The 13194-nt window shown below is 42.7% G+C and overlaps 1 protein-coding gene across 5 annotated transcripts in view; it reads right to left on the bottom strand.

The window, feature by feature from the left end:
- Positions 1-2144, bottom strand: part of STIL (STIL centriolar assembly protein) — a 58155-nt gene extending 56011 nt beyond the window's left edge. For 2 of the 5 annotated variants that reach the window (XM_014793830.2, XM_014793831.2), the window contains exon 1: positions 1946-2144. The gene's annotated coding sequence lies outside the window, so the exon portion shown is untranslated. Of the gene's footprint in view, positions 1-1124; positions 1296-1945 lie in introns of all 5 variants that reach the window. The other 3 variants (XM_087445981.1, XM_087445982.1, XM_087445983.1) reach the window with 3 other exon arrangements.
- Positions 2145-13194: the final 11050 nt, after the last annotated feature.

Below are 13194 nucleotides of genomic sequence, written 5' to 3'. Positions count from 1 at the left end.
TTAATATTTATTCTAGGCAGCAAAACCTACCAATATATCTACTCATTAAGGAAAGTACAGATTCTGTCCCAAGATTCTTGTATTAACTTAGTGAGCTGGGTAGGGCAGGTAGCATTTAATATATGAGACTTGGACCAAAAGTCTCATAATACTCAGAAAATCACAAAGCAGCAGATAGGAACAATTTGGGCTAGATATTTATTGGGTCTATAACAAAGTCAACGAATCTTCAATCTTGTGCGGATGGAAGACAAATACCACATCCCCACAAGCTAACTTGTATCAGTGCAAAAGTAATGGTCTTTCTTTTGGCTCCACCTGCCCTCTCTGGGCACTCTCATCCACTCCCATTGCTTCCATACCCATCTGTATACAGCAGACTTACAATTCCACCTCTCTTCTGAGTTTCAAACTCATATTTCTAATTGCCCATTGGATATCTCCATCTAAATATTATCAAAGCAAAATACAGACCTCATAGTCCTTTCTTGACAGTTCACTACTTCCTATATTCTTTTATTAAGTCTTAGAGTTCGTTAGGCCCTGTTCATTCTATTTTAATTTTGGCAAAAAGGAAGTGTCAGAAGCAAGGTAAGGGAGGAAAGAGTTATTAATGAAGGCGCAGAAGTCATTTAGAAGAGATTTTCTAGACAGAGTTAGAGGCTGAAAATATTTACAAGAACAAAATCCAATTGAAAGTGCCCTTGTAAGGTTGGCTAAAAAGTCCCTCTTGGAGATACCTGGACTTCAAGCAGCTTCCATGGAATGGAATGCAAGTTTTAAATTCTAAAGCCCTTCTACACCACTTGGTTGTCTTGGATAACAGTATTCGAATTGATAACTGTAACTCTAGGAAATATATAAAGTGCCATTTTTCTTCATTAAACATAAGAGTCTTAAAACTCTGAATTTGTCTCTTCTTCTTTTACGCATTAGGGAAAAGATAATGTTGATCCATTCCTCATTTTAAAACAACACACATGAGACAGTTTATTGTGACAGTATCATACAAGCAATTAAAGCTAGTGAAACTAAAACCTCCACAACTAATACCTAGCAAAACACATTCTCCTCGGAGAATGGCATCACTGTGTTTCAAATGGAAACCATCAAGTCATCCTTACCTCTCCTTCCTCCCTCCTCCTCCATTTAAATTCTGTCTTTCCATCTCCATTACCATAGTTCCTGACTTCATCAACCAGATTTACTGGAAAGTCCCCACGGTGCTGCTAGAAGGGTATTTCTATATAAATCTGATCCAATTATTCTTCTGCTTAAAAAGTTGATGGCTCTTCCTTAAATATAGAAAAAAAGACCTGCACAATCTGGCCCCACTCTATTATTCCAATCGTATTCCTTATCCACTCATCCTACATCCCAATCAGACTGAACTACTTGCAGCTCCCGAGTTTGGGTATCTTTGCGCAGACTGTCTGTCTTACTTGGAAGGCCCTAGTAAACCCCCACCATCCTTCCCAAGCCAACTCGAACATCACTTCCTCAGCGAAACAACCTCCCAGACACCCCGGTGATGTTCTACCGCCTGTGTTCACACACGGCATTTTCACATTTCCCTGATTAGCATTACTCCCAGCAGACATCAAACATCGCCTGATCCTTTACTATGTAGCTGTCTGAGCAACATAATGGGAAGGATGGAGAACGAGCATACAGGGCTTCAGTCCTTAAGAAATTCTCGCAGTGAAAACAACTTTAAACGGCACGTTACCGACCGCAAACCTCTTTCACACACCTTAAGTACAAACGATTACCAAGGAATTCGAGGTCCGCTTAACTTATTCCTCCCGCTAGTTCCCCTTCACGCCACTGGCCCCAGGCTTCAGGGGGGCTGAAGCCCCCACGGGGCCCTGAATGTTGCCCACCGTCCTTCCCCGGGCCCCGCTCCCGCCCCTCAGGCGAACCCGGGGCACAAAGGCCCACTCACCGCACCCTCTGCCGAGCTGGAGTCTGTTTGTTGAGCCGGAACAGAAGTCGGCTCCAAGGAGCGCCTCCGCCCACCTCGCCCAGCCTCTGGGACGTTGGGTAGCGGGAACCGAGGCGGCAAACTCAGGCCGTGAAACCGAAGCCCGCGCCGCGTCCGCTGACTGGTCGGAAACCCGACCGGTCAGGGAGCAGGGGCGGCGCCGGAAGCGTCACGCCCGGTCGCCGTGACGTGATAGGCGCCAGCCAATCAGCACTCCGCACCGGTCCCGCGCTCAACCAATCCCAGGCCTCCTTCGAGAACTGAGGGCGCCACCGGAGCTCCGGGATGAGGATCCGGAGGATTTAAACACACCGTTTTCGTCAACGGTTAAATTCCGCAGAGGGGCGGGCCTTGCGCGCGCGCAATGAAATGCCCAGCCAGGCGGACAGGAGGATGGCAGAGAGTGCCGGAAGTGTTTGCTTTCTTGATTGTTGCTCGGCGACTAGAAGTGGACCAAACCCTTTACTTGAATGGACAAAAGAGAGAAGTTATATTTCTTCCAGTTTCTTTCCTAAGAAGCATCCTCCCCTCTCAAGAACATAAATTTTTTAAAAAATTCCTTCCTGTTGAGCAGAAAAGAACGTGACATTTATAAACCATTTATACTTATCTCCACAACTAATACTGGTATTATGTATGGTATTGGCATATGGTATTAATATTGGCGTGATAATTTATAGTTATCTCCACAACTGATATTAGTAACTGGGTCTTCTCTTCTGCCAGCCAAGACTACTCTGCAGCTGATTGGCAAGTTCTTTCTGGAGAGAGATCCAAGTGTTACACCTCGATGGCTGCCCTCCATGGGTTACATTAAGTGCAAAGGCCCTGGGATATGAGCCTTCTGGCATCTTCCAGCAAGGAGGCCAGTCTCTGCTGAGCAGAGTGAGTGAGAAGAATATTAAGAGTTTAAGGTGAAGGAGGTGTTGATAGGCCACATAGGGCCTTATAGGCCATGAGAAAGATTTTTTCTTTTTTTTTCTTTTTTTGTGAGGAAGATCAGCCCTGAGCTAACATCTATGCTAATCCTCCTCCTTCCCCACCTCCTACACCCCAGTAGATAGTTGTATGTCATAGTTGCACATCCTTCTAGTTGCTGTATGTGGGATGCATGGCCGGAGAAGTGGTGTGTCAGTGCGTGCCCAGGATCCGAACACGGGCCAGTAGCAGAGTGCGCACACTTAACCTCTAAGCCACCGGCCGGCCCCATGATAAAGATTTGATTAAACTCTTGAGTTAGATGGAAAGCTATTGAAAGATTTTAAACAGGGGGCTGACAAAATCTAATTTTAGGTTTTAAAAGGACCGCTGTGGTTGTTACATTGAGAATAAACTGTAGGACACAAGGGCAGAAGCATGGAGACCAGTTAGAAGGCTGCTGCAGTAATCTAGGGGAGGGATTAATGGTGACTTGAACCAGCATAGTACAATGGAGACAGTGAGAGGTTGCTGGATTCTAAATATATTCTGAAGGTAGAATCAACAGGATTTGATTACAGATTGAATTTATGATGTAAAAAAAAAGGGACCCTGTGTGAGCCCCTCATGATTTATGGTTTTCTTTAGAACTACTTTAAGATATCTTAAAGAGAAATGTAAGATGATATGAGTTAGACAAAAAGGAAGGGGAGAGCATAACACATAACTCCCTACTCCTTAGATGTGGGCTAGGCATAGAGACATCTTTCCAAAGTGTACAGTATGGAAAGGAGGAGGAGAAAGTAACTTCACAGTAGAGAAACCTGACCAACATTACTTCAGCCAGGTGATCAAGGCCAACACTAATAGTCATAAGTCATGTTAATAGTAGGTACACTTGGGATGCTGTGATGAAAATGGCACTTTACCTCTGTGATCTTCCTTTCAATAACTGATAACCCCAATCTTACCCTGAGAAAAACATCAAATTCCAATAGTGGGGAATCCTATAAAATACCTGACCAGTACTCCTCAAAACTGTCAAGGTTATCAAAAACAAGGAAAGTTTGAGAAACTAGCCAAGAAGAGCTGAAAGAGATACGACAAATAAATGTAATGTGGTATCGTGGATGGGATCATGGAACTGAAAAATGATACTAGGTTAAAAACTAAGAAAATCTAAATAAACTATGGATTTTAATTAATAATGTACCAATTTTTGGTTTGTTAATTGTAACAAATGTATCATACTAATATAAGATGTTAATAATAGGGGGAACTGTATGTGGGGTATGTGGGAACTCTGTACTATGTTCTCAATTCTTCTGTAAATCTGAAACTGTTCTAAAAAATAAAGTCTGTTAAAAAGAAAAAAGGAGGGCCGGCCCCGTGGCTTGGTGGTTAAGTGAGCGCGCTCCACTGCTGGCGACCCGGGTTCGGATCCCGGGCTCGCACCGACGCGCTGCTTCTCCGGCCATGCTGAGGCCGTGTCCCACATACAGCAACTAGAAGGATGTGCAGCTATGACACACAACTATCTACTGGGGCTTTGGGGGGAAAAAAATAAATAAATAAAATCTTAAAAAAAAAAAAAAAAAAGGAAAGGGCAAGAGGAGAGTTGAAGTATACGCTAATTTGTTGAACAACAATAATAAAATTAAATTAAATGTCTTTTTTGCTTAATAATAGCTCAAATAAGAAAAAGACTTAAGGGGCCTGCCCCATGGCCTCGTGGTTAAGTTTGGCACACTCTGCTTCGGCAGCCTGGGTTCAGTTCCTGGGTGCGGACTACACCACTCGTCAGCAGCCATGCTGTGGCAATGACCCACATACAAAATAGTGGAAGGTTGGCACAGATGTTAAATCAGGGTGAATCTTCCTCAGCAAAAAAAAAAAAAAGAAAGAAAGAAAGAAAGAAAGAAAAAAGACTTCAATTAAACATTTTATTACCACTGCACTTCTAAGCAGGATATACATTTAATGCTATGCATAGAGTAGATACTTTTTGAATTGAATAAAGAGAAAAGTAATCCTCATTTTAGGATTGGAATGACTCAGCCTTATATTTAGTACAGCTTGGAGGTGCCTAAAGAGCTTATTCCCTAGATATTAAAAAATTCTTTGAATTATGGTATAATGTAACAAGCACTGGCTTTGGGGATCGCGCCCCAGTTCTGTCATTTAATCTCTCTAAGATTGATTTTCCTCATTTGCATATTGTACATTATCATAAAAAAGAGTTAATGCATAATGAGGGTGAAAGTTAATTAGAAGGCTGCCCATATATTGTAGTACAGGTGTACTGACAATTGACAGTGTTAATAAATGAGCAACACATTGCCATGCATTCATAGAGACTGAGGGAACTGATCTGTTAAATTAGAAAGAGAATAAGCTTAGTGAAATAAAATCTACAAATGCTATGCCAAGGACCTACTACACACTAAGCTTTGTGCTAGATGGTATGGGGACTTGGAAGGATATGAGAAGCATAGAACAAGGAAGGCACAATTTCATAGGTGGGGTAATAAGAAGTAATCATCCAAACCAAATATGAATTATGGTTAGATTGCAGGCCAGTTTAAACAGACTGAATATATACTATGCTATTCTTAATCCCTGTTTATATATATTTATGTCATTTCAGGACACTATGGAATTGCTATGGCTTTTGGCCCCTACTGAAAAAAGCTACCAGTCTTATGTTTCAGATTTGCAAGAGCTTTAATTTGCTTCACAGAGAACCATTTCCAGTATGTCATACTTTTAAAAAAATGTATGAATTTGTTGCAAAAACAATGCTATAACAATAAAAATATTGTAAAGGGAAAAATTGATCCAAAATTCTACATCCTAACACGTCAATTGTTTTCATTTTTCCTTTTTCCCTTTTGGTCCCTGTCCATGTGACATGGTCTTTATGATTAGACCCGGTAAATGTTCAGTGTTATAAACCCTGATGTGCCTGCTAATAGGCTGGCTGTGGGAATTAAAGAGCTGTTGTTATCACCAGGAACAGGGAAGTTGGAACCAGATACCAGTTCCATTACTTATTTACTAAATTTCTCCAAACACTCAACTTTCTCTTTCTCTTTTTACACTTCTGAGCTAAGCTGGACTACTGCTTTTTAAAAACAACTACAGCTTCACTTTTAAGGAACATATTTTTAAGGAGGATTGCTAATCTGTCAATTTATGCAAAATTCCTTTGAGATCTTGAACCTGTTGGGAGAGGTAACAATAAGTTTGTCAAGTCATGTTGATCTTTTTACTTAATTTTTAAAGCTTGGATTGTTTGGAATGAAGACTAGAATGATCAAATAATACACACTGGTAAATTCTCTGAAAGTATTTGCTAATCTGAGTTAATGTACCATCATCCTGATTTTGCATTCAAGGAAACCATAGGTATAACCAACCTATTATACTTGCAAAGTTAATACGCAAAGATGCTGTAAGACCTGCCAAAGACAATCTCCCTCCACTGGTTAGCCTGCCATTCTACAGTATGGACCTGACTGAGCTCAGCTGACAAAGTCACTCCCGGGAGAGTAGGTATATTGTCTGTTGCCAGATTTGGTACATCAGCTTTTTAAAGCCCATGTTTCCTTTAAGTACATCAGCTTTTTAAAGCCCATGTTTCCTTTAACTAATGCTCTCAGAATCTTTTTTTTTTTTAATTTTATTTATTTATTTTCCCCCCCAAAGCCCCAGTAGATAGTTGTATGTCATAGCTGCACATCCTTCTAGTTGCTGTATGTGGGACACGGCCTCAGCGTGGCCGGAGAAGCGGTACGTCGGTGCGCGCCCGGGATCCGAACCCAGGCCGCCAGCAGCGGAGCGTGCGCACTTAACCACTAAGCCACGGGGCTGGCCCTCAGAATCTTTGATAAAAGGTCCTTTGAAAAGCATTACAGCAATAACCATGCAAGTCTGAATAGCAGGAATCTTCATTTTAGAAACTCCATTAAGCATCAAGTTATGTAATGGGCTAAGCATCCCTCTAGGAAATAGATCACAATATAATAGATGGCTATGAAGGTCTGAATGCAAAGCATATGGCCTGCCACCCACCCACCTATGCCACTCACACACTGTGTCTTTGCTCCATCACCCAGACTGATCCTAGTAACCAGTTCTTAGGTATCCTCGAGGAAGCTATCTCTGGAATGACAGGGAAACAGGTGCCAAAGACCACTGTAGAAAGAACTTGAGTGGCAGCAACCAAGTCAGATAGTCTAAAGCTTCCAAGAACCTTGGAGTTCCCTTAAGAGAGTGAATTATTATGTTGTAACAATAACACATCATGCTGCACAAAAAGAAATCATACCTAGTCCTTTCCTTCAAGGAGCTCTAAATCTAGTATGGAGATTCATAATGCACCACAGTGCTACAAAAGACATAAGTAGGGATGGGGTGAGTAGGGGGAGAGCTGTAGAAGCACAAAAGAGGGACACCTAACTCAGTCTTGGCAATTAAGAGAGAGCTTCCTGGAGAAGGTAAAATCTGGGCTGAATACTGGAAAATGAACAGCACATGGCCAGCAAAGAGGCATGGTCAAGAACATGAAAATGGAATTATGGGAACAGGTGATCTCTTTTGAAAGGGCAATTATGATAAATAGGACAGATAAATGATGACAAGGCTCTATTTCTTAAGTCCCTAGAGAGTGCACTAGGAACACAGCTATACCCTTGGGATAGTAGCCATGCACTGATTATATGCCCAAAAGACCTAATGTGCTTGATGATAAATAAACACATACAGGTAGGAGTGGGTTTGAGGATAGCTCTTGCTATACATCTTTCTAGGACCAGTCTTCTGGTCTGTAATAGAACTTACTTTGAAGGGATTTTGTGAGTAGGGAACTTTTTATCTCATAAGAGGTCAGTATTGTATAGAAAGAATGCAGATTTTGAAGCCATACACACTGAGTTTGAATTTGACTTTGCCATCTACTGCCTTCGTGGTCTTGAACAAAGTACTTCCACTTCCTGGCTCTGATTCTCCATCTGCAAAATGACAGTACTAACTTCACATCATTATGAAGATTTTGTAAGGCAAGGCTGATGTTTAGTCGACACATACAAGTTGGTATATAGCTATTCCCCTGAGCACTTTGAGTGCCCCCTACTCCTCTCCTGGGACACTGAAGACCTCCCTGTGATCCAGCAATTAGAGGGCTGATGTCCGGCACAGCAAATCCTGGCACAGAAATCTCTAGAGATATTCTGATTGTACTGATTATTAACAAGTTTGAATATCATCCAAAAAATAAGTAATGTAAGTGAAATGCTTGGCATGTAGTGTATACTGAACAGATATTAATCAAGTTTATTTAATCTATGGATTCAATCTATGGGTTTAGATAGGGAATGGCTCTCTACTGGGTGACATCCATTTATTCAATATATACTTATTGTGGCATTGAAGGTGGTTGTTTGCATCTAGGTGGAACTCACTGCTTCCCTGCCACCTCCAAGGAGTAGGAGCACTGATAGGAGGCTAAAACAAAATGAGCTCTTTGGGGACAAATCAAGACCAAGGTGCTAAGAGTTAGATCTTTCACTATGGACAAGCAGAGGGGTTAAATATTCAAGCATCAGAGTAGCATGATGTCTTTTATGAATCCTAGCCTCCTTGGCTTGGCTCCATGCAACTGCCTGGTGTGGTGAGATAGGTCTTTTTGGAAAATTCTTCCATACGTCTCCTCTCTCTACTTGCAGCACTATTCACCCTGAACACTTCTGGTCACCAAATATGTGGGGGGGAGGGGTTCCCACACCAAGCGTTTGTTGTTGTTGTAAGCGATTAAGTTTGGTGGTTGGTTTGTTACATAGCAATAAATAACCAGAACAGGCCTAAAGAGCCAACAAATAATAAATTGTTCTTTTGCCTAGCCTTGTTCTTCCTGGAAATAACTCCCTGGAAAACCCTTGGCAGAGATGGGTATCTGGGTTTCACTTTTTTATATCTTTCTCCATTAATATTTTCCTTAGTTCCCTAGCATGGTTGTCAGATGGGCAAGGTACAGGATAATAAATACTCAACTTACTGTAGTCATAGTTCTCCAGGGAGACAGAGAGAGGAAAGTCCCTACATATTGCTGTAGGTAGGTATACTATGAAGTTTAGGACCCAACCTCCTGTGTGGAATCCTTAGGTCTGGTAGACTCTATCATGGGAGCAAGAAAGATTGTCTTTTTGTCTCTGGCCTAAGGCCTTCGCTAAAAGTATGTGAATAGGGCCTAAGGCCTTCATTAAAAGCATAAGAATAGCTTCCTAGACCCTTTTTCCATGGACCTCATACCCTTGACATCTTTCAACTCTGACGATTATGCCAGAAGAGATACAGAACAGTCAGTTAAGAGAACACACACAAAGGAAAAGAAGGCACATTTGCTTCAATATGGCCTTTTTTGTACTCCTACTACCTTTTAGTAATATGACCAGTTGTTCTTGTTTTCTGCTGACATATGTCCTAGCTCCTGCCTGGAAGGTGAAAGGTTTAGAGCCTTCCTCTGAACTTGGATTGGACTTCTAACACCAGACATTCTGCCAGGTCAGGGGTCAGCAAACTATAGCCTGTGAGCACCTGTTTTGCTGTAGCCTACAAGCTGAGAATGGCTTTTGCATTTTTAAATAAGTGAAAAAAATAAAAGAAAGAATAATATTTTGGGATGCATGCAAATTATATGAAATTCAAATTTCAGTGTCCATAAAAAAGTTTTATTGGAACATACCACGCTCATTGGTTTATGTATTGTGTGAGGCTGCTTTTGCACAAGGACAAAGTTGAGTAGTTGCGACAGAGATGGTATGGCCCACAAAACCTATATCACAACTTTTGGCTTCTATTTCATCTGCAAAATGAGTGTAATAGTAACATCTATGTCACTAGGCCAATGACATAGTAGTTACGATAGGCCTCAATAAACAATCAAAAAAGGGAATATTTTGAAGCAATACGAATAATAAGTTATTAATAATAAGATTTCTCCAGCAGTGATAATCTGAGACATTCCATTTCTCCCTCCATGGTGGGAAGGAAAAGGTAGAAATTTTGGAAAGGAAGTAAGTAGGAACTGAAGGGAGAAAGGATAAGAGGAGCAAAGAGAGTGGGGAGAAGGACAGGAAAAGAGAAATAGATGGGGAGAAGGGGAGAAAGTCAGAAATGGGAAAAAAAGGGGAGGAGGGTTGGGAATAAGTGAAAAAAAAGAGGAGAGGGAAAGAGTCAGATGGAGAGGAGGTGGGAAATACTGCTCAGGAAGAGGAAAGGAGAGGTAGAAGGAAAGGGGGCATGGCAGGACAGAAGACTAAACCACCATCCTCCCTTCCCGTTTGCTGTCATTTACCAACCTTCCTGTCACTTGGCCCTCAATAACTCAGTTCCTCTCTTGTAGTCTCTCTCTTCACACCAATACTATCTCACTTAAATTTCTACTTGGATGATAAATCTAACAGCGTGGCTTCCAGTTCTACCAACAGGGCATGCAATCAGCCTCAGCCTTCCATTCCTGTGGTCTCACCCTGCGTGGGCTCACCCTGGACCTCAGCATCACCAGAAACTCACTTCCTCTGAAATCTCAATTCCAAATACCCGACCCAGACCACCAGCATCCGTACTGCCAGCTCACTTGCTCAAGTACCCCACTGCAACCATTCTTCAACATGAATGATTCTAACACCTTGGCCCCTTTCCCAGCTCCCTTCCACATCTGCACTCTCAGCCCTCAGACACCATCATTTGCTTTCTATATGGTTTTGATTCTACCTACATTATCATAAACATTCTCTTGCAAACACCCTCTTGGCCCTCTCTCCCTCTGTTGTATTTGCTTGGCAAAATTCCAACCCTGGATGAACTCAACAATCTGTCTTCTCTTTGCCTGCACCCGAACAGTCAAACATCTTCAACTATTTTAAATTCATGATTTCAAATATCAAATGAGCTCTTAATATTGCTCAGAAGTCCTACTGATTAGTTTTCATGAGAAAACCAACATCTCTACTATCAAAGATGTCTATTTCATAACTTCTCTCTCCTCAAACAACCTACTCCACTATCTTTGCCCTCAGCTGATGTTGCCTTTTCTTTACTGAGAAAATAATCAGACAGGAACCTTTCTTACCTTCAAACTTCCCTGCAACTGTACCCTGCTTGCAACTGCTACTACAGATGAACTTGCTCGTCTCTAAGACCTTTTAAGTCATCTAAGGCCCTCCATGTGCCCTTTGGAACACATCTGATTTTTCTTCTCAGGGAGTTACCTCTCCCTTTCTATAAAATCATTCCTAGTAGCTTAGCCCATTACTAGCACAGCATTGCCCAATAGAACTTTTTGTCACGATGGAAATGTTCTGTATGTTTGCTGTCCAATACAATGGCTACTAGCCACACGTGACTTTTGAGCACTTGAAATGTAGTGTGACTGAGGAACCGAATTTTTAATTGTATTTAATGTAATTAATTTAAATAGCCACAGGTGGCTAGTGGCTACCTTATTAGATAGCATGGCTCCCACTGAAACCAGTACACAGTTAGCCATTGATGATTAGGTAGCTAGTAACAAAGTTTTTTTCTTTTTTGCAACTACTGATTATAGCTTTTAGTTGTTCACTGGCCCATTGTTAACCGTGCTGCTTAGGCAACATGCTATCTGACTCTCACTAGGTTCCCGTAGATAACATCTCCCTGGCGCCTGGATCACCACGGTAATGGGTGTTTGAGCTGTTTTTCAGGAATTAGGACCCCCTTGTCCAATTCAGGCTGGTTAGACCACCAACCCATTAACCAGGCCCACGAAGATGCCCAATAAGTGACCTTTTGATGTCAAGAGGCTAAAAATTCCACCCTCAGATCATGCTAACACCAGCATTTTGTGAACGCATGTTCTATGAAGAGGCATGAAGTTTGACTACACTTGTGCAGATCATCAATTACCTCACCTCTAATCATCTATCTCCACACTTCAGACCACCTTGCCCCCTACCCCATAAATATCCCTGAGTCCCCATTTTCCGGGAAGCAGATTTGAGACTCATTCTCTGGCTTCCTCGCTTGGCTGCCTTGTGATTAAGACCCTCTCTCTGCTGCAGTCTCATCTTCTCAGTGTTTTGCTTTCTGGGCGACAGGCAAAATCGAACCTGCTTCAGTAACACTCTCTCTCATCCTACATAAACTTTGCCTTGACCCCTTATTCTATCATTTTCATTTCCTCATCTCCTATCCACTCCCCTTTCAATCCAGCTTCAAATTAAATATAGTGTGTGACCTGCTTTGGGCAAAACTGTAGACCTCATAGGTCGAAAGTCAGCCTGTTGCCAAATCCAATTTATCTGTACTCATCTGCTTTTAAGACAATGTTCACAACCACACCACCACAATCCCACCCCAAACACTCTCCTTTCTTTGCTGGAATGCCACATTCTCCTGATTTTCTTCCTACCTTTCTGGCTCTTCCTTCCCAGGCTCCTCCTCCTCACTCCAAATTTCAAAGATCTGTGTTCACCAAGGCTCATTCCTTGGACTCCTTTTCTTCTCCCTTAAGATTTTTCCCTCAAGCAGGGAGCAGGGAAATAGAGTTACGGTTAAAGGGCTTCCCATTGCAATTAGAATATAATCCAAACTGCCTTCCAAAACCAAAGGGCCTGAAGGACCTACCACCAGCCGAACTCTCCCAACCTTCCGTTCTCTCTCTCATTCATACAGCTCTGGTCGCACTGGCATTCTCTAACACAAGCCGCTTTCGGGCTTTTGTACACGCTTTTCTATTTTTGTGGGACACTCTATCCCAGTCTTTGCCTGGTTTTGCTCTTTCCTCTCCTTATGTCTTGATTTAAATGTCACCACTTCAGAGGCTTTCTGTGACTACCTTTCCCAAATGACATTCATCCCTTGTTATTTCTCCGTTTTTCCCCTTCAAAGCCTGTATCGCCATTTGTATTTATTTATTTATTGTTGCGTTGACTTGTTCAGGTGGGCTGTCTCCCCACTGGAATTTAAACTCATGGCGACCGGAGACAATGGGTTTTGCTCTCCCATGCGTCACGTCCCAGCCTCCAGCACAGGCCTGACACCCTAAAGCGCAGGATAAAGGACTCGCGCACAGAACGGATGAACAAGCCAGCAGACAGGCGGGGAGCAGAGGCGGCGCGAACCCGCGGCGGCACCCGATGCGCAGCCGCGGAGCGACAGCGGAAGCCCCGCCACTTCCGGCCGCGGCGCGGACGCCCAGGCAGCCACGGCGGCGGGGCCGTGGCGGGCGCCGGCTTGGCCCGCCCCCTCCTCCG

The sequence above is a fragment of the Ceratotherium simum genome, chromosome 22 (genome assembly GCF_057802395.1).
Source record: "Ceratotherium simum simum isolate JZ-2026a chromosome 22, ASM5780239v1, whole genome shotgun sequence".
Taxonomy (NCBI): domain Eukaryota; kingdom Metazoa; phylum Chordata; class Mammalia; order Perissodactyla; family Rhinocerotidae; genus Ceratotherium; species Ceratotherium simum.
This window is presented reverse-complemented; position numbering and strand designations above follow the sequence as displayed.